Here is a 27534-nt window from a genome sequence, read left to right as displayed (position 1 = left end):
CAGTTTGAAATGCCACACTGTTATTTTACAATAGCTGTTTGTGGCCCAAAATGGATGTGGGTAGGATGCCAGCTGTGCAGTATATTACTGCTGGGTAGGATGGTTACATACGTGACCCAAAGATAGTAATAATCTTCACTCAGTATATGGAACTCACCCTCTTTGGTGTATTCGTAGCACCAATGTCCCGTTTTCCCAGCCTTTACTGGTCCGGTTTATAGTTGTAGCGGGGAGTCGGAATAGCCGCTGTTTTCCTCGCTGGCTGAAGTTGTCACAGACTCTCCTGTTGTTTGGAACGCAGTTTGGAGTGCACAGCTGCACTTCCGGTTACTGGGTGTATGTCCTTTCGGTGTCTCAGGGTAACAGAGATAGCTGAGTAGAGGCTTCCTCCAACTAGTTTCTCCCCTTCGTCGGGGGTAATTTTTCTGGCACCTCATGACAGCTAACATTGGAAATTTTTCCTAACACCACATAGAGGTACGCAGGGTACTCTGTAAGGGTTGGATATGAAATTCTGGCGGTTGGGATACCAGCGGTCAGAATATTTATTTATTTATTAACAGTTTGAATCAACATTAATAGAACAAGACAGGGTTGTAAAAGACAGACATAAAGTAAGAGGGCCCTGCTCGCAAACTTACAATCTATAGGAACATAGGTGTTGATACACAAGGATAGTTGCTACATATTGCAAATTGGTCCAGCCAGACTGCAGAGGTTACTGGTGGCCTGTATGATCCAGTCACATTGGAAAGTTGGCCTAGGGTCAGGAGGATGTGAAATTGAAGAGAGAGAAAATATGCTATGTGTAAACTATAAGAAGAGAGTTAGATAGGGAAGCTATAAAAGGTTAGGTGGGTGGTTCTGGAATCTGATAAGCTTGTCTGAAGAGGCGAGTTTTCAGAGAACGCTTGAATGTTTGGAGACTAGTGGAAAGTCTTATTGTGCGTGGGAGGGCATTCCACAGGGTAGGTGCAGGCCAAAAAAGTCCTGTAACCTTACGTGGGAACAAGTAATGCGTAAGGAGAGATGCAGATCTTGTGCACAGCAGAGATGTCGGGTTGAAAGATATTTTGAGATAAGTGAAAAGATGCATGTTGGTGTGGTTTGGTTAATAGCTTTATGTGTGAGTGTAAGTATTGTATATTATATAAGGTAGAAGACTGGCAGCCAATGGATGGACTGACAGAGTGGATCAGCAGACAATGAATGTTTGGTGAGGAAGATCAGCCTCACAGCTGCATTCACAATGAATTGTAGTGGCAAGAGTCTGTTTTTGGGAGACTATTGCAATACTCAATGCAGGAAATAATGAGTGCATGTATTAGAGTTTTTGTAGCGTCTTGGGTAAGATATGGTAGAATTTTGGCTATGTTTTTAAGATGTATGTAACAGGATTTAGAGACAGATTGAATGTGGGGAACAAAAGACAGTTCAGTGTCAAGGATGACACCTAGGCAGCAAGCTTGTGGGGTGGGGATGATTGTCGAGTTGTCAACAGTAATAGAGATATCAGGTTGGTAACTACTATTGTCCGGGGAAAATATAATTAATTCTGTTTTGGATATATTAAGTTTGAGGTGGTGAGATGCCATCCAAGATGAAATGGCACAGAGACATTCAGTGACATGGTCCAGCACAGATGGTGACAAATCTGTGGAGGATAGGTAGATTTGAGTATTGTCCACGTACAGATGATACTGAAAACCAAAAGAGCTGATTAGTTTGCCAGGAAAGGTGGTATAGAATGAGAAAAACAGAGGACCCAAGACTGAGCCTTGCGGTACTCCAACTGATAGAGGTAGTGAAGTGGAGGTAGAATCAGAGAAGCAAAAAGTGAAATAACAATTAGAAAGGTAGGATGAGAACCAAGAAAGGGCTGTGTCTTGAAGACCTAGGGATTGTAGTGTTTGTATAAGAAGAGAGTGGTCAACAGTGTCAAAGGCAGCAGAGAGATCTAGAAGAATTAGAAGTGAGTAATGTCCTTTAGCCTTGGCAGTGGCCAGGTAATTTACTACCTTAGTCAGTGCTGTATCCCTGGAGTGTTGGGAAATGAATGCCTGACTGAAGTGGGTCCAATAAGTTGTGGGTGTTAAGAAAGTGTGTGAGGTGACTGTAGGCAAGTCTCTCCAGTAGCTTGGATGGGCAAGGGAGTTGGGAGATAGGATGGCAATTTGAGAGAGAGTTAGGGTCAGAATTAGTTTTTTTCAAAATGGGAGTGATCACTGAATGCTTGAACAGTGATGGAAAGATAGCAGTAGAGAAATAGAGATGACAGATTTTAGTGTGGGATGAGCACAGGAGACAGAGATTTACTGATTTCTGAGGGTATAGGATCAGGAGGAGAGGTAGTAGAGTAGGAGGATGAGATGAGTGTAGATACTTCATTAGTGGGATCAAATGATGAGAACATGCCACCGGGTTCAGGTAGGGAATTGAGCAGGTCCCTGGCTGAGGAAGAGTGTAACATTTAATTTTGTATATTATCAATCTTGTCCTTGAAATAGGAAGCCAGACATTGTGCACTGATAGTTGCAGGTGGGTTTGGTGACAGAGGAGCAAGAAGTAATTTAAATGTATTAAAAAGTCACTTGAGGTTAGAGGCTTGGGCAGAGATGACAGATTGGAAATATGTCTGTTTGGCAGTACCCAGTCCATTACGATAAGAGTAATTAGAGTAGATAGTCTTATATGTGAGGAAGTCACTTGGATTATGAGACTTTCGCCACTGACATTTTACTTTACATGAGAGTTTTTTTAGATGTCTTGTGAATTTGGAATGCCACGGTTGACGTCTAAGTCTATGTGGAGAGTGATGGGTAGCTGCAGCTACTTCATCAAAGGCTAGTTCTAGGGTCTGGTTCAAGTGTGATACAGCAGTCTCAGGAGAAGTGAACTTAGAAATTGGAAAGAGTAATTGTTGCAGTGAGGTGGATAGTTGTTGAAAATTAATAGTATTAATATCTCTGCGGGTTTGAGGAGGCTTGGTTGATTTGATTGACATTGAGTTTGACGTAATGGAGGAGAGTGTGCAGGTTATAAGGTTATGATCTGAGAGAGGGAAAGGAAAATTAGCAAAATCAGAAACTGAGCATAGTCTGGTAAATACAAGATTAAGGCAGTGGCCATCCTGATGAGTAGAGGAGTCAGTCCATTGGGAGAGGCTAAGAGAGGATGTTAAAGAGAGAAGTTTGGAGGCATGAGGAGATTGTGGACTGTCAATCGGGATATCAAAATCACCCATGATAATGGTGGAGATGTCAGAGGATAGGAAGTGAGGGAGCCAGGCAGAAAAATGTTCTAGAAATTGATTGGGTGGTCCAGGTGGGCGTTACATAGCAGCAATGCGCAGGGAGAAAGGGGTGAAAGTCTTAATAGTATGTAATTCAAATGATGTAACTGTGAGTAATGGTACCTGTGGGAAAACTGTGTATGTAAAAGATTGGGGCAGCAATATTCCTACTTTACCTCCTTTACAATTACCAGTCATGGAGGTGTGTGTGAAGTGTAGGTTACCATGTGAGAGTGCTGCAGGGGAGGCAGTGTCTGATTGTGTGAGCCATGTTTCTGTTATTGCCAGAAGATTGAGGTTATTTGAAATAAAGAGGTCATGGATGGAAGTTAGTTTGTTGCAGACAGAGCGTGCATTCCATAAGGCACAATTTAGTCTTTTGGGAGCGATGGGAGGCATGTGATGTGTCCAGGGCCGGATTAAGGTCTGTGGGGGCCCCTGGGCAATAAACTGGTGGGGGCCTCATCAATTACATTATAAAATATAAAAAAGTTACAAGTGATTTTCCAATATTTCTAAAGTTAACTAAAAACAATTAAAATCACACAGACATCTTTCTGTACACCAAAATAATCTTTAGTTAGGTAGAAATCTCTCTCTATATATCTATAGATATATATATATACATCTATATCTATATATAGATATATCTATATATATATCTATATATATATCTAGATATATATCTATATACATCTATATATATACACATACATATAGATGCATAGATATGTAAATACACACACATATATACACATGTATCTACATATCAATATATATTTATACATATGTACATACACATACATATAGATACATATATATATATATATATATATACACACACTATATATATATATATATACATACACACACTATATATATATATATATATATATATATACACACACACACTATATATATATATATATATATATATATATATACACTATATATATATATATATATACATACACACACACTATATATATATATATATACACACACACACACACACACACATTATATATATATACACACACACTAATATATATATATATATATAATATATATATATATATATACACACCACACACACACAAAATATATATATATATATATATATTGTCAGACCTGTATTTAAGCTATGGCTATAAATACAATGAGCTCAGAGACCCTCATTGCTTTTGTTTGCTGCAGCACAATGCTGTGTACACAGGAGAGATCTAAAAACACGACTGTCTTGTGTAGTGTGAAATCAATCTCTGGTTTAATGGCGCCAAAGCACATACATTTATAGTTTCTGAAGGACACATCTGTTTTCGATTACATTTAGAAAAAACCACAGGGCTAGGTAAAGATTTGGAATCGCATACCTTACCATATATGTACATATGCTTTTCTGTGAATATATGACTGAGTCTGCACACGGAATTAACTCTTTCCTGCCCTGTGCATTTACTTACAATGAATACGTGGCATACTTGAAAAGATTTTTAGGATACAAAATGAATTCTATACTTCCACATTTTCCTCCTTTTCGATTCAAATCTTACATACTATTGTTTTTTTCTAACTTACCTAGCCATGACCCACCCCCTATGTATTTGGTCCCTACTTCACACAACAAGTTATCCCCCCTAACGAGGTAGCTGCATGGGGCAGTGCCCATTCAAGACCATATAGGCGATGAGTCTCTTAGTCCCTATAGTCCTGAATCTTCCTTTTCATCCGTATCCTTGTAGAAGTCTTCTATTTTTGCCATACATTGTTCACATAAGTCTCTGCAAAGCAATGCTTCTCTTGTCTTGCAGATTACACAAAAGTTCTGGGCGTATTCATGTAGCAGGATCATAGTTGTCTTTGACATTTCTTTAGATGCTTTAAACCTAGAACAGTAATCAAGTGTAAGTATTTTCCTTATTAACCATACAACAAATCTAACAACAATATAAATGATTACTACTAATGCAGATCCTTTAGCTATTAACATGAGGATACCTGAAAGCCAACCTCCTATCCCCTTGAACCAATTTGCTGGATTCAACCATGAAAACCATCCATTACTATCAATATCATACTCTGGATCATTATGCGTCTTCCTAAACTGCTCCTTCAATTCCTTGACTTTCTTCAAGTGTGCATATATTGGGTCAGTAAAATTATCAGCTATATAATTACAACAAGCAGGTCCCACTATCTGACACATGCCCCCTTGTGAGGCCACTAGATAGTCCAGAACCAGCTGATGCTGTCTGAGAATCTTGGTATGATACCTTAAAGTCTCATCAACTATTTCTAATACATCCAATATTTCATCTGTAACGTTGTCAAATAATTTAGCTAATGCTTCTATATTATGAGCATTCTGTATACTAAGTCCGGATATTGATAAAGCTAGGCCAATTTTCTTATACCATGGGATATATACTAAATCATGAGCATGAGATTTACTTTTTATAAGATCCTTCCTTACTCGATGATTTGCTGGGCTATTGGTTATATCTATGGTTTCTGCTATCCATGAGGCGGGGCTCAGCCTTGCTATAGTGCAACTGCTGACCCTCCCCAGGGTAGAAATTTATATGCCTTATTACCCCACATAAAATAATACCCTTCTGGTAGTAAATGCTGTCCAGTTTTAATTACTTGTTGAGCATGCCATAACAACCTTGAAGTATTTTTTACAGGGCAGCTCTCTAGCACGTGATATATACCTTGGTCATCCGAAGTACATCGCATATCATTTGTGGTGTTATCCCAAACACTGGAATGATTGAGATATTGTTCCCATCTAGTATCGCTAGTGTTATATTCTATTAGTAATTGTTGTGTCGGTACCTCACCAATATAGCAAATTACTTGTTTAGCATAAAAGGTAACATTTACTTTAAAATTAATAGTTCCTAAGTTTAGGTTTGCATTTTTAGACCCTTCATTTTTAATATTAACACAGTCGTCTTGATAGCACATTTGGCCAAAATTGTTCCACTGGTCAAATGAACCATCACGTACTGCTTTCCAAAAGGGAGGTTGGGTCCACCCAGCCACAAACAATTGTACTGCTGAGTTGTTAAATGGCTCATGTGTCAATTTTATTGGCCTAGTCCAGGTGTCTATATCTTTACTTAATTCATCCCAACTTACTGGGGTTGCCACATATGGCATGGTTTTAGCTGAAATCGGGGAATGTGTACAAATCCAACAATCAGTGAGGTTAATACCTTGCATTAATCGATAGTGCATTTGCAAAAACTTGTTATCCCATATTTCATTAAGCTGTTCATGCAATTATTTTTTAACTCGTACCAAGGATTGATTAGTTCCATTTGTACTGTTAAAAGCATCATCACCCCTGTTTATCAATTCCTCAAAATTCATTGCTAAAATAAGTATAATAACCATAGCAGAACATAGAATACATCCCCACAAGCCTCTATCAGGCTTGGGGCCTAAAAACATATACTTATTCATTTTACTCCAACTCCCCTTGTGTAAAGATCTTGCAATGCGATGCGTGTATCCACGTATTTTTCTCTGCCACCTTCACCGCTGTAGGAGTTGTCAGGAGAACCTGGTAAGGACCCTCGCATCTGGGCTCAAGGACCTTCCTCAGATGTCTTTTGATGACTACCCAGTCTCCAGGCTGCAGCTTGTGAGAACTACAGTCTGCGTTGGGATCTGGAATAGATGAAAACACCTGATGGTGGATTTGAGTTAGTTGTTTCTGCAACTGTATCATATAACCAGTCAGATCACCATGTAGATGTTGCAACTGCTGAGGAAAGTAACAACCAAGTTTGTATGGACTACCAAATAGTATCTCATATGGTGTCAGCTTAGTCTTTTTCAATGGGGTATTTCTTACAGAATGTAGAGCCATTGGAAGGCATTCTACCCAAGTTTTACTTGTTTCTGCCATTAATTTTTGTATCTTAAGTTTTAGGGTGCCATTTAGTCTCTCCACGCGCCCGGAACTTTGGGGGTGATACGGCACGTGAAGAGCGGAGACTATCCCTATGTCACTCATTATGTGTTGTGCAATTTCACCTGAAAAATGAGTACCTCTGTCACTTTCTATTGTCTCTGGTACCCCATATCAAATGACTTCTTGGATTAGCTTTTTTGCTACTGTTTTAGCATTTGCTGCCCTACAGGCCCAGGCCTCAGGCCAGTGACTATAAAGGTCGGTTGCCACGAGGACATAGACATACCCAGAGCAGGGAGGCAGTTGGATGAAATCTATTTGGATTCTCTGAAAAGGAAAAAATGTCTGTGGGGTGCTTTTGAGTGGTACCTTGACAGCTTTGCCAGGGTTGTGAAGTGCACATACCACGCACCCGGACACAAAGGCTTGCGCAGCCTGGCCAAACCCTGGAGCATGCCAATGTTTTTTAACAGTGTTGATCATGGTGTCTCTAGACACATCCACCTTTCCATGCAGGATTTGTGCCATCACTGGGTAGAGGCTCCTGGGCAGGCAAGTGAGTCCTTTACATGACCATTCTCCTTGTATACACACAGCTCCTTGTTTCTGCCAGGCTTTCAACTCATCTGGAGAGGCCTGTTTTTGGAACTGTAAGAGAAGGTCCTGACTCACTTTAGGGGATTCTACAGCTGATGCTATAAGAGCAGCTGATTGTGGTGACTGTTGTAGGGGCCTAAGGGCTGCCTCCTTGGCAGCAGCATCCGCACATGCATTTCCCTTTGCTTCTGGCGTCTGGTCCCTAGTGTGAGCTTTGACCTTTATTACTGAAAGTTGCCTGGGAACCTGAAAGGCCTCAAATAACTGTCTAATCAAGTTTGCATGTTTTATTGGTTTACCTGTAGACCCTACAAAGTTCCTACTTTTCCAGATTGGACCGTAATCTTGAGCGATCCCGTAGGCATACCTGGAATCAGTGTAGATGTTTACAGTCTGTCCCTCAGCATAAAGGCATGCAGCCTTCAATGCCTCTAATTCAGCCTCTTGGGCTGACATGGTAGGTGGTAAAGGTTCTTGAATGATTGGCTCATGTGCAGTAGTAACTGCATATCCTGTATGTGGGTGGCCATCTACATAATACCTTGAACCATCTACAAACAATTCTAATTGTGCATTAGGAATTGGTATGTCTAATACAGGAGAGATCTGTGCGATTTCCTGTTCCATAAGCTGAATACAATCATGCTCGCAGCATGTGTCTGAAGAAAAAAGATTGTGATTTTCACTTTCCATTCTGCTATCGTTACTGGCACTGGCAGCACTACTATTAATTAGCATATCTGGTGCTGCTAGAGTGTCAATGTCTCCTGTTTCTAAACTTCCTCCTTTTGAATCTTTCGGAAGTAATGACGCTGGATTCAATACCGTGCACCTGTGTATGTTTACATTACACGGGGTAAGTAAAGCTACTTCATATTTTGTGAGTCTAGCTGCAGATAAGTGTTTAGTCTGTGCCTGATTGAGTATTTCTGTAACGGCATGTGGCACTTGTACTATCAATGAATGACCTAACACAATATCTGCAGTTTTGTCTAGTAAAATGGCTGCCGCTGCTAGCCCCCTGATACAGGTTGGGGCAGCTCTGATGACTGGATCTAGCTGTAGGGAATAGTAAGCCAAAGGCTTCTGCCTACCCCCATGTTCTTGTGTCAACACCCCTTGTGCGTGACCCTGGACCTCATGACAGTATAGTGTGAAAGGTTTTACTGTAATTGGGTAAAGCCAGGGCTGGAGCAGATATAATGTCTTTCTTTAACTCCTGAAACACCTGATTCTGCTCATCTGTCAATTTAAGAGGGCCTTGCTGCTTATCACCTTTTAGTGCATCATATAGAATTTGAAGCTTAGAAGATGCACCTGGGATCCAATCCCTACAATATGTGATAAGCCCTAAAAAGGCTCTTAAGTGTTTCAGTGTCTGGGGTGGATTTACATCTAGTATAATCTGTTTTCTTTCTTCCAGGATGTGCTTAGCCTGGTGGGTTATACAATGACCTAGGAACTGTACCTTAGGCTTTGCAACTTGTATTTTGTCTCTTGACACCTTACATTGTGCTTCATGTAGAAATTTCAATAATGACACTGTCTCTTCTATGCACATTGTTTCACTATTGGTACATAGCAACAAATTGTCTACATACTGGATGAGCACTGTTTCTGGATCTATTGGTACCCATCCTTTTAATACCAGTGTCATAGCTTCTGAGAAGGCACTAGGTGAAGTGGCTCCTCCTTGTGGTAATCTTGTCCACGTGTATTGTTGACTTTTGTGAGTGAAGGCTAACATTAATTGACTTTCTTCCGTCAGAGGGACTGAGAAAAAAGCATTCGCCAAGTCTATGACTGTGAAGTGTGTAGCAGAGGGAGGGATCTGGTTTAGCAGCGTATGTGGATTTGGCACAATAGGACTATCAATTACCATACGCTTGTTAACCTCCCTAAGATCATGAATTAGTCTGTAAGATACAGGTTCATTATCCTTAGATCGTTTCTTAATTGGATACAACAGAGTGTTCCATGGGGATCTGCAGGGTTTTAACACTCCTGCTTGTACATATTGTTGTATCTGTGTTTCTATTGCCTGTATCTGGCCTTCGTTAAGGGGGTACTGTTTCATTTTCACAGGCGTTGATGTAGGTTTAATTTTGATTGTTACTGGATCTACTGGTAGGAGTCCTACATCCATTTTTCCCTTTGCCTATACCCCTGATGGTACCCTTACCTCAATTAGAGACAATAAGGGTTCCTCCTTTTGTTCAGAGGGTAAACATGTCATTAGGGATTGTGCAGTGTCATAGGCCATAGTTTGCAACAATCCTGCTGGTGTACTTAACATAGCTTCCCCATTTCTGTACACTATGCTAGCTTCCAGAGCTGCCAATAGGTCAGCTCCTAATAAATTCACTGGTGAATCTTTTGAAATTAGAAACTGGGTTGTTAGCACTACTCCTGAGTCTAATTCAATCTGTATAGGTTTGGTTTTAGGGAGGCTGATAACTTGGTCCCCCACTCCCACTACATTAGTGGAGCCTGATCCCATATACTTGGGATCTACTATATTTTCTTTTAAGAGACTTGTAGCAGCCCCAGAGTCTATGAGACAGTTTATCTTTTTATTTCCCAATTTAACAGGTATCATAATTTGTGGTCCTGTTGGGGCATTACATGTTAAGGGACAAATTAGACTCTGGGGGCCTGTTTCCTATTGCTGACTAAGATTCACCAAAAGGTCTTGGGTCTGGAGTTTCTTTAACTTGGGACAATTCCTCTTAATGTGTCCCTGCTCCATGTAATTGAAACAAAGCCCTTTTTTCATGCATTCTTCTGATCTTTTAGATTGCTGACCACTAGGTCTGCCTGATGGCTTAGGTGGTCTATAGCCCTGTTCCTTGTTACCCTTCTGATTTAAATTAGGGTAAGTAAGAACATACATGGGCTTGGGCACGGCATCTTTTTTCCTATCGCACTTTTCTTGCCTTTCCTTAGCATTATCTTCTATAGACCTAAGTATTTTGACTAGGTCATTTAGAGGCATGGAGGAATATTCTGGCCTACAGACCTTTAACTGTCGCATTAATTCAGGATTCATTCCAGCAAACAAAGTTAATTTCAGAATCCTTACATGACCAGGGTCTTGTGTGTTAAACCCCTGGTCTGTATGCCTCTTAAGGAGTTGCTCATAATATTCCACCACAGATTGACCCTTAGTTTGGTTCTCTTCTATAGCAGGCATATTACCTCTCTCTGGGCCCAAACTCTGCAACTAGCTACCCATTCGGTCCCGCTTTCTGCTGTTGTCTGGCCTGCTATGTTTGGTGGATTAAAATCATTATCACCATTTCCTGCTCTAGCCTGAGCTATTTCATTAGCTACATGTACTCCTGATGCTGTTTCAGTGAGATCATGCATATCTAACCATGTGGCATTATGAACACTTCTAATCCTTTCCATATACCTGAGGAAACCCATAGGATGGTTTCTGGGGTCTGGTAAACCTTTTATGAACCCCATTGCTTCCACTGGGGTCCAAGGCTTATAGGAGGAGGTGGTACGTACTACATTACCATCATTGTCTCTTGATTGTGAGACTGAGACTGGAAATAATGGTCTAGTGTCATAAGGTGGTGGGGTTGTAGCCCCTTTAGGTTCTTCAGAGAAAGGGTCTCTTCTATTACTTCTTAGAACCTTACAAGTAGTACATTGTTTATCTTGCCAATAATGGCAGACTCCACAGTCACATCTCCAAGTATATTTAGCTGGATTTCTGATGTGATGCAATATTTGTTCTGGAGTCAATGGGTTTTTTGGTCTTAAATTATCAATCAGTCCTAACCCACAGGTTGGACATTGTTCAGACCATAGGGCCTGACAATTTTTACATATTGTATCCCCTGGGACATTACAAAATCCACAAGCAAGACATGACCAATTTGGATATTTTTGTTGATATATTGCCCTTCTAGGTGGTATGGGTCTAATTGGAAAGGTTCTGTTGACCCCTAGTGGGTCAATTAGTGACAAATGTTCCATCTGCATTTCAAGTGTGTCATCTGAACTGTCTGTTCCTAGTTTACTACATCTTTCAATCCAGTTATCTACTTCATCTTCTATACCCTGTTTCCTTATCTGCGATCTATGCTCCCTTCTTAAATCAGAGAGGTTTTTAGAATCAAACCAATGCTCCTCACCTAATCCTGCCTTTTTAAACACCTTCACAAAACTGTTGCCATTTGCATCACCATATAGTTTCTTTATCACCTGCAGGGCTGTGCCCTGAGGCACTGACTTACTGTCAGTATTTCCCATTTGTTAAAACTGTCCCTCGTTTATGGTCAAAATCCCTTATGACCTATATCTGTGGAACCTACTGGTCCCTAAGTATCCTGACTATATGTCTAATTAATGGACTTCCTTATTGTGAAGGGTCTATTGGCTAATTGGTGCAGTTAACTGAATATTATTCCCTCTAATTTATCTGGTTACTGTTACTTTTTATTAGGGTCTATCTCTTTGTTCTTTTGATAACTAGATATAACAACAGACTGTTCTAAAAATTTCTGGTCCCTCTTGTCAAAACCCAGTGGGTGTTGACTGCAGATCTAATGGACTTTCTTTGGATTCTTCTATATTGTAACCTAACCCATTCAATGTTAAATCTATAGGATATACTAATGGTACTCTAACTACACATTTCTAAATGGGTTAAATACATTTTCATAGACGTACAAGACAAACAAGACACTTTTTTGACCTAGTATGCCTCATATGGGTCATAGATAGGACCTGCAAAAAAGATAAGCATTCAGGCACCTGCCTTTATACAACAGGACTTCAAATCACCTGACATTACAGCACGTCCTTTCTCCCAAAGCATGCAGACCTGAGAATTGCCCCAGCATGATCCAGTATACACCGCGCAATCATGCCAAGGTTAATTCCCCCTTCTGCACACTCTGAGGATGAACCACCGACAATGTTCAGACAAACAAATTCACACAGACAAAATATCTCTCATACGTCAGTCAGGCCTAACATAAAACAACAAATGACAGATTGGTTAGTACATTTCAGAAAAATAATAAAAAAGCAGTGAGGGTGTCTATAAATACCCAGTGTGATCCCAGGACAGAACTACGTATGATGAAAGGCAGAGGAATCAGAACTGAGTACAAAAATACTCACCACCCGGGATTGTTATTCTGATGTCTCTCCTCTCAGGCACGCTTGTTGTCCATCTAGTGATCAGCTTGCTGGATATCTCGCTGGGACCTCCAGTTGTCAGACCTGTATTTAAGCTATGGCTATAAATACAATGAGCTCAGAGACCCTCATTGCTTTTGTTTGCTGCAGCACAATGCTGTGTACACAGGAGAGATCTAAAAACACGACTGTCTTGTGTAGTGTGAAATCAATCTCTGGTTTAATGGTGCCAAAGCACATACATTTATAGTTTCTGAAGGACACATCTGTTTTCGATTACATTTAGAAAAAACCACAGGGCTAGGTAAAGATTTGGAATCGCATACTTTACCATATATGTACATATGCTTTTCTGTGAATATATGACTGAGTCTGCACACGGAATTAACTCTTTCCTGCCCTGTGCATTTACTTACAATGAATACGTGGCATACTTGAAAAGACTTTTAGGATACAAAATGAATTCTATACTTCCACAATATACACACACAAAATATTTATATATATATACACACACATTTATATATATATATATATATATATATATACACACACATTTTATATATATATATATATATACACACACACAAAATATATATGTATATGTATATACACACATTATATATATATATATATATATATATATACACACACATTTTATATATATATATATATATACACACACACAAAATATATATGTATATGTATATACACACATTATATATATATATATATATATATATACACACATATTTTATATATGTATGTGACTATGTGTATAACCTTGATTGGATTTGACATGTAATGTTTAGAAATTGACTTGTAATGTGTGCCTATTTTATGTGTAGAAATGTGTGGTACCTGCTTGGCAGCTGTCTAACTGAGCTCACAACCACACATGAGGAATTGGCTTGGACGTCTGCTTCCTCTCTGAGTCTCCCCTGCAGTGCTCTCTCTGTGAGTTGGTTACATCGGTTAGTTACAGGTCCTGAGTGAGCAGTCAAAGTCTTGCGAGATGATGACTGCTGCTCACTCAGAACCACTAGCTGTACTGCTGTATTACAATGCCGGTCCTCATCGGCGGCTGCTGTTAGGAAGCAGCCACCGACGAGGACTGGAGTGCACACAGTTAAATGCTCTGTTTTTTTTGTTCTAGTTGTGGGAGCCCTGTGTGTGTGGGGGCCCCTGGACGACCGCCCCTGCCGCCCTGCCTATAACCCGGCCCTGGATGTGTCTGAGGTTTGCTGGATTTATAGTCCATTGTGAGTGTGGCATGTGGGTAGGGCCTGGATTTGGTGATATGTCACCAGTTAAAAGAAGTAGAAGGAGAGATAAAAAATATAGTTGTTTGTTTTGTATGAAAGTTTTTTATGGTGGCAGGTTGTGGATGTTATTGTCAATTTATAAAGACACATAAATAGTTTGTGTGTTTACAAGAGGGGAGTAGATTATTGAGGCTGCAATGTGTACAGAGGGGAGAGCTGCAGGGAGAGTGAAGGATGTAATAGCCCTAGAGAAGATGCCATGGAGTGAAATAAGAAAGAATAATATTTGGTACATGGTGATTTAGAATATAAAGTGAAAATCTTAGAATATTACATAAATATATTTTTCATTTTGAATTTACCTGCTATTGGATGTTTTTCAATGTTTGTTCAACTGTTTTTTTAACTGTTCATTTTGGATACTTTGTGAACAGGATAGTTCGCGAAAGGGATGCACAGCTCAATTCAAGCACAGCTCTTTTAGAATTGTCTAGTGAGATATACTGTGGCTGATTAACACAGGCTACATCTGAGACATGTCCAGCTGACCTAAGGTGTTAAATTGCCCGGTAAACATAAGCCCAGTATGCCATCATAAACTATGCTTCACTGAAAACATCTCAAAAACAGGTAATGACTATTGCAACAATTTAAGATATCACATACATTTAAATGAGTTTGATTGAATAAAGTTTAGAGTATGAAGAGTGCAGGAGGGTGGATATCACATACATTTAAATGAGTATGCAGACAGCAGCATGCCGTCAGCCAGCATCGACCGAACTAGGCAAGTGTTCTAACCCTAACCCCTAACCCCCCCGCAGCCCTAACCAAACCCTCTCCCCCTGCAGCATAACCCTAACCCTCCCCCAAGTGCCTAACCCTAACCCTCCCCCCCCTCAGCCTAACCCAAACCCTCTCCCCCCTGCCGCCTAACCCTATCTGCCCCCCAAGTGCCTAACCCTAACCCCTAACCCCCCCGCAGCCTAACCCCTAACCCTTTACCCTGCAGCCTAACCCTAACCCTCCCCCAAGTGCCTAACCCTAAACCTAACCCTCCCACTTACCCTAATACTTACCGTCGAGATGCCGGTGGTCAGGATTCTAGCCCCGGGATTCTGACACCAGTATACTGAGCCCTGGCATCCCCACTGCACATTGTAACTACACATTGTCACCCTTTTGAGTATGATGCTAAGGAGATATTTTCATTAAATCGATACATAGCTTGAATGTCGAATGTCTTTAGATACAAGTGGTATATTTACTAAAGTGAGAGTTTTTAGAAATGGAGATGTTGCCCATAGCAGATTCTACTAGCACCTTCTAGAACATTTTACCTAGAATCTGATTGGTTGCTACGGGCAACATCTCCACTTCTAAAAACTCTCACTTTAGTAAATATGCTCCTAGTAAACCAAACCACACCATGCCATAACATACTATGTATTTTTTAGTTTGCCATTGATATTAGATATTAGGGAATAGCAAGGTGCATACACTGGACTCGATCCTATTAGGTGTGACAGTGTCGTTACTCACCCTGGAGACACCCGGTGGAGGCCCCGGAGAGGATAGTATGCGTGGCTAAGGCATGCGTGGGTAAAAAGGGGGCATGGCCTCGTGGGTAGGGGGCATGGCCTCGCGGACCTAATTCCACAAGTAGTGGACAGACATACCAATCCAACTGTCCGGTGATTGTGACAATGCAGTCCCAATCATGATAGAAGGACAGAGCCCTCAAATCATGACTATCCCACTGACATTGTGACAGTAAAAGGAATGTTGACCTATGCAAATTTGCACACAGCAGTATTGTGCCCATATATTCTACTGGCAACTGATAAATATAAGAAACACAGAAATTATTTGTCTTAATAGACGATTGTGCCACATTTTCTTATACTATTGTCCTCAACTTGAACAATGTAGGGGGCTTCTACAACTCAGGGGGCTGGTGGAAGACTAATGTTGGAATGGCTGATTCCAGGCATAAATACTATGTCAGGTATGCATGGGTGCATGGGCCCGATTATATTTTCAGCACCACCTAGAGAGCCTGGCTTGGAGGAGTTTAGCTTTTTTCTTTGTTTACGTATATATTTTCCATCATTTTGACAGGTTAGATAGGTCAAACATTGAGAACTTTGAGCTATCTCAGCTGTGTGAACCACATCTTATTTTTGTTCTTACTAATCTGCAGTAGTTTACAATGCAGTTTGGAAAACCATCCCTTAATATATGAAACATTGTGTAGGCCTCAGGCAGCAAGGCTGGCACATTGGTTTGGCCATACCTCCAAACTTTTCTTCTTCACAAAGAGGAACACATTGCGCACCTGAAAATGGTGTGGGGCTTTGCTTGAAGGGACGGGGTCTCTTGGAAATGGGGCGGAGCCTCACGGCAACCCCCGTTGATGTCACTGTAGGGGCCATGCCCAGCACTCTCCGAGATGCTGGGCAGCCCCAAGCTCTCCCTACACTGGTTCACTGTTCACCTTCTGCACTATGTGCCCTCCCCTACTTCCCCCCCACCGCGGGACACTGCAGCTCGCAGGTGGGACTGCGGGACAGTCCCAGAAAAACAGGACTGTCCCACTGAATGCGGGACAGTTGGGAGGTATGGTTTAGCATTACTATGTCACAACCGTGAGGTCTTGGGTTCAATTCCCACCAGGGCCCTATCTGTGTTTGTATGTTCTGCCCATGTTTGTGTAGGTGTCCTTCAGGTACTCCAGTTTCCTCCCTCAATCTAAAAACATACTGGTAGGTTAATTGGTTTCTGACAAAAAAAAAACCCCTATATGTGTGTGAGCGTGTGGTAAGGAACATAGGAGCTCATTCAGACCCACTCGCTAGATGCATTCGCTCGCACCCTGCATATGCAAATCCAGCAAACGTCCAGCAAGGCAGGTGATCACATGGCAAGGCATTAGCACGCCCACTAGGTCTTGGCGTGTGATCACTTAGTGTATGCAGATGCCCACCAGCCATTCAAAAGACGCCCACCTGTGCACGTCATCTACTGGAAGTGCATGAAAACATTGGTACATCGAGCACCATCGGATGCAATTGCAGCACTTGAGGTTGACTATACCCTGCGCAAGCACTGCGATCACTTCAGTGTGAAATCCCACCAAGTGACGTGTACTATGATGCTACCTGTTAATTATGCACGCCTCTGAAACAACCTTGCAACACTCAGGCACGCCTGCGCTCACACCTCCACTCCTCTGTTTCTAGTGGCCTGCCCCTGTCACCACCCACAAACAGCCTCTCCTGTCACTCACTTTGCTGGGCTGTCAATGCGCAACGATCGAGCACACTCTGATCATTCTGAAAGTGGTTTGCGCACGCGCATTGAGATGCATTCGCTTGTGCAGATTGCAACTATCCATCAGTTACGAGCGTTTGCATCCTAGCGAGCGGGTCTGAATCAGCTCCATAGACTGTATGCTCTACTGGGGCAGGATCTGACGTGAAAGACTAAATGGTCTCTGTAAAGCTCTGTGAGCTATACAAATAACTGGGTAATACCTCCAATTTATACAAATCTGAATGGTGCTTTTGAACCTTGCAGTTTAAAAGGATGCACTGTGATGGGCAGTATGGCATTTAGTAAATCGCTTGGTTTAAAATCTGCACATCAAAGTACAGGAAAGCCTGTGGTTTGATCATATTGTAGGTTAGTAAATATCTCCCTCTGCTTCTTTTGATTATTTTTCTGTATACAATGTAAGCAGTGCAAGCAGCCCCAGAATACCTTTACTCCAGATTACTTAGTACAAATAATGATCTTTGGCCCTCATTCAGAGCCGTTCGCTATTTGCGTTCATTCGTTCAAAAACAAGGGGTGGCTATTCAAAAGATCCATTCGCACATTGCAGTCTGTTCACACCTCTAAGTCTGAACGAGCGAGCAAAACATACGCTCGTTTATTTGTTAAAAACGCCCCCTGGCCGCTCGCACCATACGTCATGTCCGCTATTTATTAGATTAATCGAGTACATCGAACAGGATATGAACTGCTCGCTATTCTTGTGGCTGATTTTTTCAACCGCTATTTTGCGAGCAGTTCTGAGTTTAAAAAAACCAAGTGACGTGGTCAATGACGCTGCTATATTAATTATGCACACCCATAAAACGCCCGTTTTGACCTTTAAGCACGCCTGCGTTCTGATCTCCACTCCCCGTTTTCAAGCACCTTCCCCTGTTACCACCCACATACGCCTCACTCTGTCACTCAAAATAGCAGGCACTCGCTATATTGCGTACAAACGATTTTTGCCCGCACTGACTGGTTCGCGCATGCGTACTAAAAACCGTACGCATGCGCAGATGTGCGAACATCGCTCGGAACGAGCGTACTGCCGCTAGCGAGTGGCTCTGAATGAGGGCCTTTGTGAGGATATTCTCATGTTCAGATCACAGTGTTAAAGCAGTGATAACCCCTTTCTCTAGCTTTTATTTGACAATGAAAGTGGTTATAACTGCTTCCTCCTTTTTAAAAAGAGGGACAATGCAGAGAAATCACTATTTTCTATAGCGGTCCCAGGGCCAGATTAACAATAAGGCCCTGGGGCCTAAAGCTCCAGGCCTCCACATAAAAATAGGCCCATATTATGGCAGCTTGATGATGAACAGCCAGCTGGCCACACAGTCACCATAAATCCTAAGTATAAACACTGTATTTCTAGTCTTCTCACAAAATGCTGCAATTTTTCTATTTTTATGTAATTAAGGAGACATTGGGGCTGATAGTGCAGGGGGTGTACACACCCATGTGACTCTGGCCACACCCACACAGCACTGGTCACAGCTCCTCCCCTTCTCAGTATAGTCCATTTAGCATTTTCAGCTGTATTTCCATTGGTTACTGCATCCCCAAGGTCTGCTATGTGGTATCTGATCTATTTATTAAGCTCTAGGTAACATCATTTCAAGATACCCTTAAATGGAGGTTCTGGATCCCCTCCGGGTCATGTCTCACTGAGCATATGAATTAGGCTGTCAGTGAGATGGAGAAATCATTGGGGCTCAGAGTAAATTGCAGAGTATGATCATTATGTATTGCTGTGATTTGCAGTGATACATAATATTCTGTAGCGCAGGTATATAGTAAATAGACTCCCAAGTCATGCTGCCAGGATACCTGCCTAGTGACTGAGTACAAAATATTACTTAACATTGCAGAGAGAGAGCACTAGTGCATAGTTGTGTTTGTCACTTGGGAACAACTTTAAAAGTTTCCCTTAACTTGAGAGTACACAATATAGCTGAGAAAGGAAACTATGGAACCTAGACAATCGCAGATTCCAGGAAATGTTTTTGCAGTATGATAAACACTGGTTTGTGATGTAACAAGTGTGCTACACAAAAATTGTAGGTTATTCTAAAGATATCAAGTGCATATGCTTAAACATTATGCTGAGCCTTGTTGTTCCGATACCACATATCCTGCAAGTGTGTCTTGTCAACGTACGACAGTAGGTCATACAGGCTTGCACCGCTCACTCATGCCTGTTTACAGAGGATTGCTTCTAGGTATTGTTTACTGTAAGCGGAGCAGAAAGCAGGGCCATGAGAATGTTTTATTTCAGGAAATGCATTACCTCACTCTCTCCCTGCTTCTCATTTACAGTTGTACAATTCAGCAACCACAGCCCTCTGAAATAAGCCATTTCCATCTATTTAGGAGTTAATTGCCTTCCCAAAAAATTAAACAATTAGATACACAAAAACAGAACGCTTATGCCTAATGATATCATGTGTCTTTGGCTGCACAATGTGAATGAACCTTTCACATCTCCTTCCCTTCTATCTGTCCCTTTGTTATAGAATCCCTCAATGATTACACCCATAACACAGATAGGGTTGTAGAAGATGCTTTAAAGCAAATGTAAGCAATTGTGTCCTAATTTACAGCTTATGTACCTGATTCAGAGTTGAACGCAAATCATCTATTATTGCTCCCAAACTGCATGCACTGTACTAACTGCTTGTACACTGCCCTTGTCCATACGCTTGGTGATACCTATTATCATTGTCATTACTACACAATTCCTGTACTAGGTGCGAAATATACATCTGACCAGTCTTGTACCCCGCTCTGACTGGTGATGGTTCCGCCCCCACCTCTCCGCCCCCTTCCTCCTGGAGGCTTAAGGATGCAAATTCACTATGAATCTCATCATCATGGCCCCTCCCACTCAATGCAATGAGACTAATTCACAATTTGTGGTGCCACACCCCTCCTTCCTTGACCCGACTCTCTTTGGGAACCTGGGAGGATGGTGAATTAAAGTTAATAAGTATGATACAGGTGCTTTTGTCATTGCCTGTGAATATTCCAACCTAATAACCAATGTGCATTTAATTTTCAACACAAATATTTACAAAATTGTGTGTATGTGTATCTGATGTATGCCTGATGGTAACCTGTGTCGGAGTCAAAAATATTAAATACACTACAAAATAACTTATATCCCAAATTTTAACATTAACTGGCATATTCTCATAGATTTTAATGCAATAGATAATTACAGGTTAGCCAGTTAAACTCCAAGGAGTTGTAAATCATGTTTGCTGGCCCAGGTTGGATATTTCTGCTCAAACAACCATGGTGTCATAAAATGTGGAATTTCTATTCATTAATATACCTTTGTGTTTGATTTATAAATAAGCATTTGATGCCTGGGGTCCTTGGCACCAATATATAAATGACCTCTTATCTGTTGTTATCATGGTCCCTCTTCTGACCCATACTGGACAATGGATGAACTGACTTTATGATTGCCCCGGGTCTGGTCACTTTGATTCTGATCTTAATTATACGTATCACCTACATACCTGTGCACACCAGTACCCATTCCATTGTTTTATGACATAAACAGGAAAACCTGTCTCACAGTAAAACAAATACATCTACATACATTCTATCTAAACATTTAACACATATATTTAAACCTATTTAATTTTTTTCTTTCTTTGAAATATATATGTGCAGTGTACCTAAAATAACAATTAATGATGTTTTAATTCTGGCAATGTCTCTCATTAATTTTACAAATGATTACCAGTTAGCTTCGGTGGCAGTTCCCACCTTGTGGCTATGGGATATTGATTTGATTGGCCACACATTAATCTAACGGAATTGTTCCCAATGCATTTTAAGGCATTTCTTTAAACCAAACTTTCCTTTCATAATCATTATCTTACTGTATTGTAATTTCAGTATATAAATATATATAGAACAAACGGACGGCACTCCATAGACTGATATAAATAAGTAAAAAAGTCCTTTATTGAGCCGATGTTTCGGGGCTCCCCCCTTCGTCAGGGACAGCAGTACAAATAAAACATACATACATGGCAAACATATAAAGCCATATAATCAATCCAAAGTTAACTCACCTGTGGGACGCCAGCCTCCGACCTCCCGGACCCGCGAGCGGGAACTCGGGCGCTAGGCCCATGACGTCATCAACCAGCGCCCCGCAGGTGAGTAAACCACATGATCCTGTCACTTAGCAACCCCAAACACAAGCCGCTAAGGATACTGTATTACAACCGCTACACTACTACTTAATACATATACATGGCAGTCACCATGGCATGCAATACTAATAAGGAATTATTTAATAATTACTCAGCAAGAAAGATTCAAAAAGTAACAATGCAAATATAAGTACAATACAATTAATGAATTTGGACTAAATATACATATGCCACTATTGGGAAAAATGAAAACAAAAAAACATAAATACGAAAAAACATTAAGAGATATTATTATAAAAACATTGCAGGCCCAAGGTCTCATTAAAATCCCTTGGGGCAATAGTATCTAACACATGTATCCACCGGCTTTCCTTTTGCATCAAGATTTTATTTCTATTGCCACCCCTCACAAGGGGGGGTACATGATCTATAATAATAGATCTAATAGAAGCTACCCCGTGCTTAAACTGGGCACAATGCCGGGCCATAGGTTGTTCACTGCCCCCACTAGCCAATGCCTGTCGTATGGCTGATCGATGTAGCGCCATATGCTCCTTAAATTGGCGCTGAGTTTTACCCACATAAAATAAGCCACAGGGGCAGGTAAGCATGTAGATGACAAACATAGTGGAACAGGTCACTGCAAAATTAATTTTAAAACGTTTCCCCATGTGGGGATGACAAAACGAGTTTCCAACAGTTAAACTTCTACATGTGACACAGTCCAGGCAGCGATGACAACCTGCCTTAGTACTCAAAAAATACACTGGTTGTGATTGGCGATCAAGGCCCGTTATATCCAACCGCATAACACGCTCCCCAATATTTCTACTTCTTGTGAAGCAAGGCATAAGCCTAGAATCACGCAAACTAGGTAAATCTCTATCTGAATTAATGATAGGCCACCACTGTTTTGCCCGTCTGACATGGTGTGGGCTATCATTACAGAATCTATTTACCCACGGAATGTAATTACTATCAAGTTGCTTCTTAGGTTTATTAGATCTTAGTAAATCAGCCCTAGGCATTTGTAAGACTTTGTCCTTTAACTTGATAAGTGCATAGCGTTCATAGCTGCGACAGACAAACTTTTCAACCATATCAACCAGAGCTACACCTGCCAAGGCATCTTCAGAAGTGATGCGTCTAACCCGTAATAGCTGGGAATATGGTAATCCCTTTCTGAATGGTAAAGGATGAAAACTATAATTCCTTAGTAGTGTGTTAATATCTGTGGTTTTAGTAAACAAAGAGGTTTTAAACAGACCTGCCTCAAATGTTATATGTACATCCAGAAAATTTACATCAGTATGACTACAATGATACGTGAGTTTTACTACACTATCAGATAGATTTAAATCATCCAAGAGAGTTATTATGGTTAATTTTGAGCCATAACTATTTTATTTTTGATGGTGGTTACTATTTAAAGGTGGCGGGGTGTGCGATGGGGTCCTCTGTGGCCCCATCATATGCCAACGCCTTTATGTATTCTGTTGAACAGGCAGTATTCTATGAGGATGGTCATCTAAAGGCTGAAGTAGCATTATACCTACTTTACATTGACGATCTGTTAATTATGTGGACTGGTCCAGAGGCACAGTTGGCTTCTCTCATGGATGATTTAAATTTATCTGATTGTGTAGTAAAACTCACGTATCATTGTAGTCATACTGATGTAAATTTTCTGGATGTACATATAACATTTGAGGCAGGTCTGTTTAAAATCTCTTTATTTACTAAAACCACAGATAGGAACACACTACTAAGGAATGATAGTTTTCATCCTTTACCATTGAGAAAGGGATTACCATATTCCCAGCTATTACGGGTTAGATGCATCACTTCTGATGATGCCTTGGCAGAAGTAGCTCTGGTTGATATGGTTGAAAAGTTTATCTGTCGCGGCTATGATCGCTATGAACTTATCAAGTTAAAGGACAAAGTCTTACAAATGCCTAGGGCTGATTTACTAAGATCTAATAAACCTAAGAAGCAACTTGATAGTAATTATATTCCATGGGTAAATAGATTCTGTAATGATAGCCCACACCATGTCAGACGGGCAAAACAGTGGTGGCCTATCATTAATTCAGATAGAGATTTACCTAGTTTGCGTGATTCTAGGCTTATGCCTTGCTTCACAAGAAGTAGAAATATTGGGGATCGTGTTATGCGGTTGGATATAACGGGCCTTGATCGCCAATCACAACCAGTGTATTTTTTGAGTACTAAGGCAGGTTGTCATCGCTGCCTGGACTGTGTCACATGTAGAAGTTTAACTGTTGGAAACTCGTTTTGTCATCCCCACATGGGGAAACGTTTTAAAATTAATTTTGCAGTGACCTGTTCCACTATGTTTGTCATCTACATGCTCACCTGCCCCTGTGGCTTATCTTATGTGGGTAAAACTCAGCGCCAATTTAAGGAGCGTATGGCGCTACATCGATCAGCCATACGACAGGCATTGGCTAGTGGGGGCAGTGAACAACCTATGGCCCGGCATTGTGCCCAGTTTAAGCACGGGGTAGCTTCTATTAGATCTATTATTATAGATCATGTACCCCCCCTTGTGAGGGGTGGCAATAGAAATAAAATCTTGATGCAAAAGGAGAGCCGGTGGATACATGTGTTAGATACTATTGCCCCAAGGGGTCTTAATGAGACCTTGGGCCTGCAATGTTTTTTATAATAATATCTCTTAATGTTTTTTTGTATTTATGTTTTTTTGTATTAATTTTTCCCAATAGTGGCATATGTATATTTAGTCCAAATTCATTAATTGTATTGTACTTATATTTGCATTGTTACTTTTTGAATCTTGCTTGCTGTGTAATTATTAAATAATTCCTTATTAGTATTGCATGCCATGGTGACTGCCATGTATATGTATTAAGTAGTAGTGTAGCGGTTGTAATACAGTATCCTTAGCGGCTTGTGTTTGGGGTTGCTAAGTGACAGGATCACGTGGTTTACTCACCTGCAGGGCGCTGGTTGATGACGTCGCGGGCCTAGCGCCCGAGTTCCCGCTCGCGGGTCCGGGAGGTCGGAGGCTGGCGTCCCACAGGTGAGTTAACTTTGGATTGATTATATGGCTTTATATGTTTGTCATGTATGTATGTTTTATTTGTACTGCTGTCCCAGACGAAAGGGGGGAACCCCGAAACGTCGGCTCAATAAAGGACCTTTTTACTTATTTATATCAGTCTATGGAGTGCCGTCCGTTTGTTCTATGTTATATGGAGGAAGCATCATGCACCCCTTTGGAAGGGCATCCTAGCAAGTATCCCTGACCCTATGATTTGAGTGCCGGGTTTTCTGGATTTCCTATATATATATATATATATATATATATATATATATATATATATATATATATAGAACGAATTAGACATTTAGATTAGAATTAATAGTGACATGTCCAGCGTATTATATATATCCCGGCTTTCATGGCTCACACAATACATATAGGGCCTGATTCAGAGCCACACGTAAGCGGCCACTCATTCGCTCTGAGCGATGGTTGCCCAACTGCGCATGCGTACGGATCATTATACGCATGCGCGAACCAGTCAGTGCGGTCGAAATTCATGTGCTCGCAAAATAGCGAATGCCTCATAATTTCAGTGACAGAAAGAGGCGTATGTGGGTGGTAACAGGGGAAGGTGCTTGAAAACGGGGAGTGGAGATCCGATCGCAGGCGTTTTATGGGTGTGCATAATTAAAACAGCAGCGTCATTGACCACGTCACTGGGTTATTTTATAGCCAGAACTGCTCGCAAAATTGTGGTAGCAAAAACCAACCACAAGAATAGCGAGCAGCTCATACCCTGGTCGATGTACTCGATTAATCTAATAAATAGCGGACATGACGTAGGATGCGAGCGGCCAGGGGGCGTAGTTTCCCAAAAAACGACCGCAAGTTTTGTTCGCTCGTTCAGACCTAGAGGAGTGAACAGACCGCAAACAGCGAACGGTTCATTTGAATAGCCACCCCTATTTTCTGGAAGAGCGAGCGCTAATAGCGTCCGGCTCTGAATCAGGCCCATAGTCCAGGGACAGGATTTCATATTAACATCGTGTTTGGGGTCATAATATACAGAATTGTGTTAGCAGTAATCCAGTGGTTGTGAATAGTTATAATAATATATATAATAATATATATTATTATAGCACATTGCGGCAAGCAGATATTAGCAATGCCGGATTTATGTTTAATATAGCTTATGACAATGGTTGATTTGAACTAGCTTTTCAGAGGGAACCCAGAGGTGAACTCCTGTAACAGCATCCTGAGCCTAGGCTTTGCCCACTGTTTGAACCAACCAATGACCCCCAGTGAACTGGAAACGTCCCGCCTCTGGACCAATGGAAGAAGACACAGCTGCTATTATACACACCCATAATTTAACTGTAGAAATTATGCTCTGCTGATTCAGAGAGTAGTAACTGTACTCTACCAGTCATCTGGTGACGACTGTACTTTGGATCCAGGGAGCGCATGGGAACGTATGTATACTGGCTTGTAACTCTGACCTCTTTTCTCTGAACTGTTTTGTACCTCTGTATAACTTGTAATAATAATGTTATATATACTTTCAATACAATATTTACTTTTGTGCGTTGGACCACAGAAACTGGTGTGTGTGTGTCCTCACTTGCTTTCACATAAGGTTATTATACTGTGATACATATATTGCACTGTAATTCACATTGTATTTTTGATATGAAGATAGCGACTATTATGCATACTGGTGGTGTTACAATAAGGGAAGGTATTGCGTATGCATCACACGTTGCGTAAACTTATCATACACATTTTCATATCAACAGCCATAGTGAGATTTAAAGTAGGATTCCACAGTTGGGGGCTACATCTGGTCCATCTCACACTCGCAGACTAACAGGACTACATAGATGTTGGTCTAACAACAAAGGGTGGAGACGCGTCACTAAAACAATTTTTGTTTTAAAACTATCTAATGTTGTTAAACCACGTCTGTCTTGTATAGTCTCAGAGGTGCTGGCTGCGAACTGAGGGACAACAAAGAAAAGCTATTTCTTTGGTCTGTTGGCGCAAAATTACGCACAGCGAAATTATACACACTGTATAAATTATGTCCTTGTACTGTTGCCATAAGTATAGCACTCATTTTAGGTCTGAATCAAATCAGATAAGTTTATTTGTTTGAAATTATAAAACTGTGTGAGCGTATAAGTACATAATACTTGCAAAGGCCTGAAAATAACAAAGTTCCGTTTGCACCTAAACATTTAGGTAGCATGCAGTGGAAGTTGTCCGCCTGGGTAACTTCCGGTGCTTGTGGGTAATGTGGAAGCATATAATAGTACCAATCATTTACAGCAATGAGAATACAGTTTATGTTTTATTACTAGATTTGATTGTTGACGTGTGATAGTTGCGTACACAGGCATGCAACGATACACGTGCGTGCCTATGCAGATACACACATGGCACGGTACACAAGTAAGGTTGAGAGTGTGTAAATTTGCTGCACTATAAGCAATGGGTTAATACATTAAATTAAGGTATAAATATATATATATATATATCTATATATGTATATTGACAAAAGAAATAACTATCCGATTTGAATAGTATTACTGTAATAGTTTACAAAAAGTGTAGAACCTCTGGGAAAATATTATCTGTTTCTGTGAAGTGATTTTTCTGTACAGAAAATCTCATTTTTTTGTGTGTGTGAACAGTTGAAAGAGAATGTGAACCAGGAAGGTACCGCAGGAAACGCTGAACAAGGAGAGGTTGTGGTGGCATGT

This window comes from Taudactylus pleione, unplaced genomic scaffold (genome assembly GCF_031769625.1).
Source record: "Taudactylus pleione unplaced genomic scaffold, aTauple2 ptg001370l, whole genome shotgun sequence".
NCBI classification, from domain to species: domain Eukaryota; kingdom Metazoa; phylum Chordata; class Amphibia; order Anura; family Myobatrachidae; genus Taudactylus; species Taudactylus pleione.
This window is presented reverse-complemented; position numbering follows the sequence as displayed.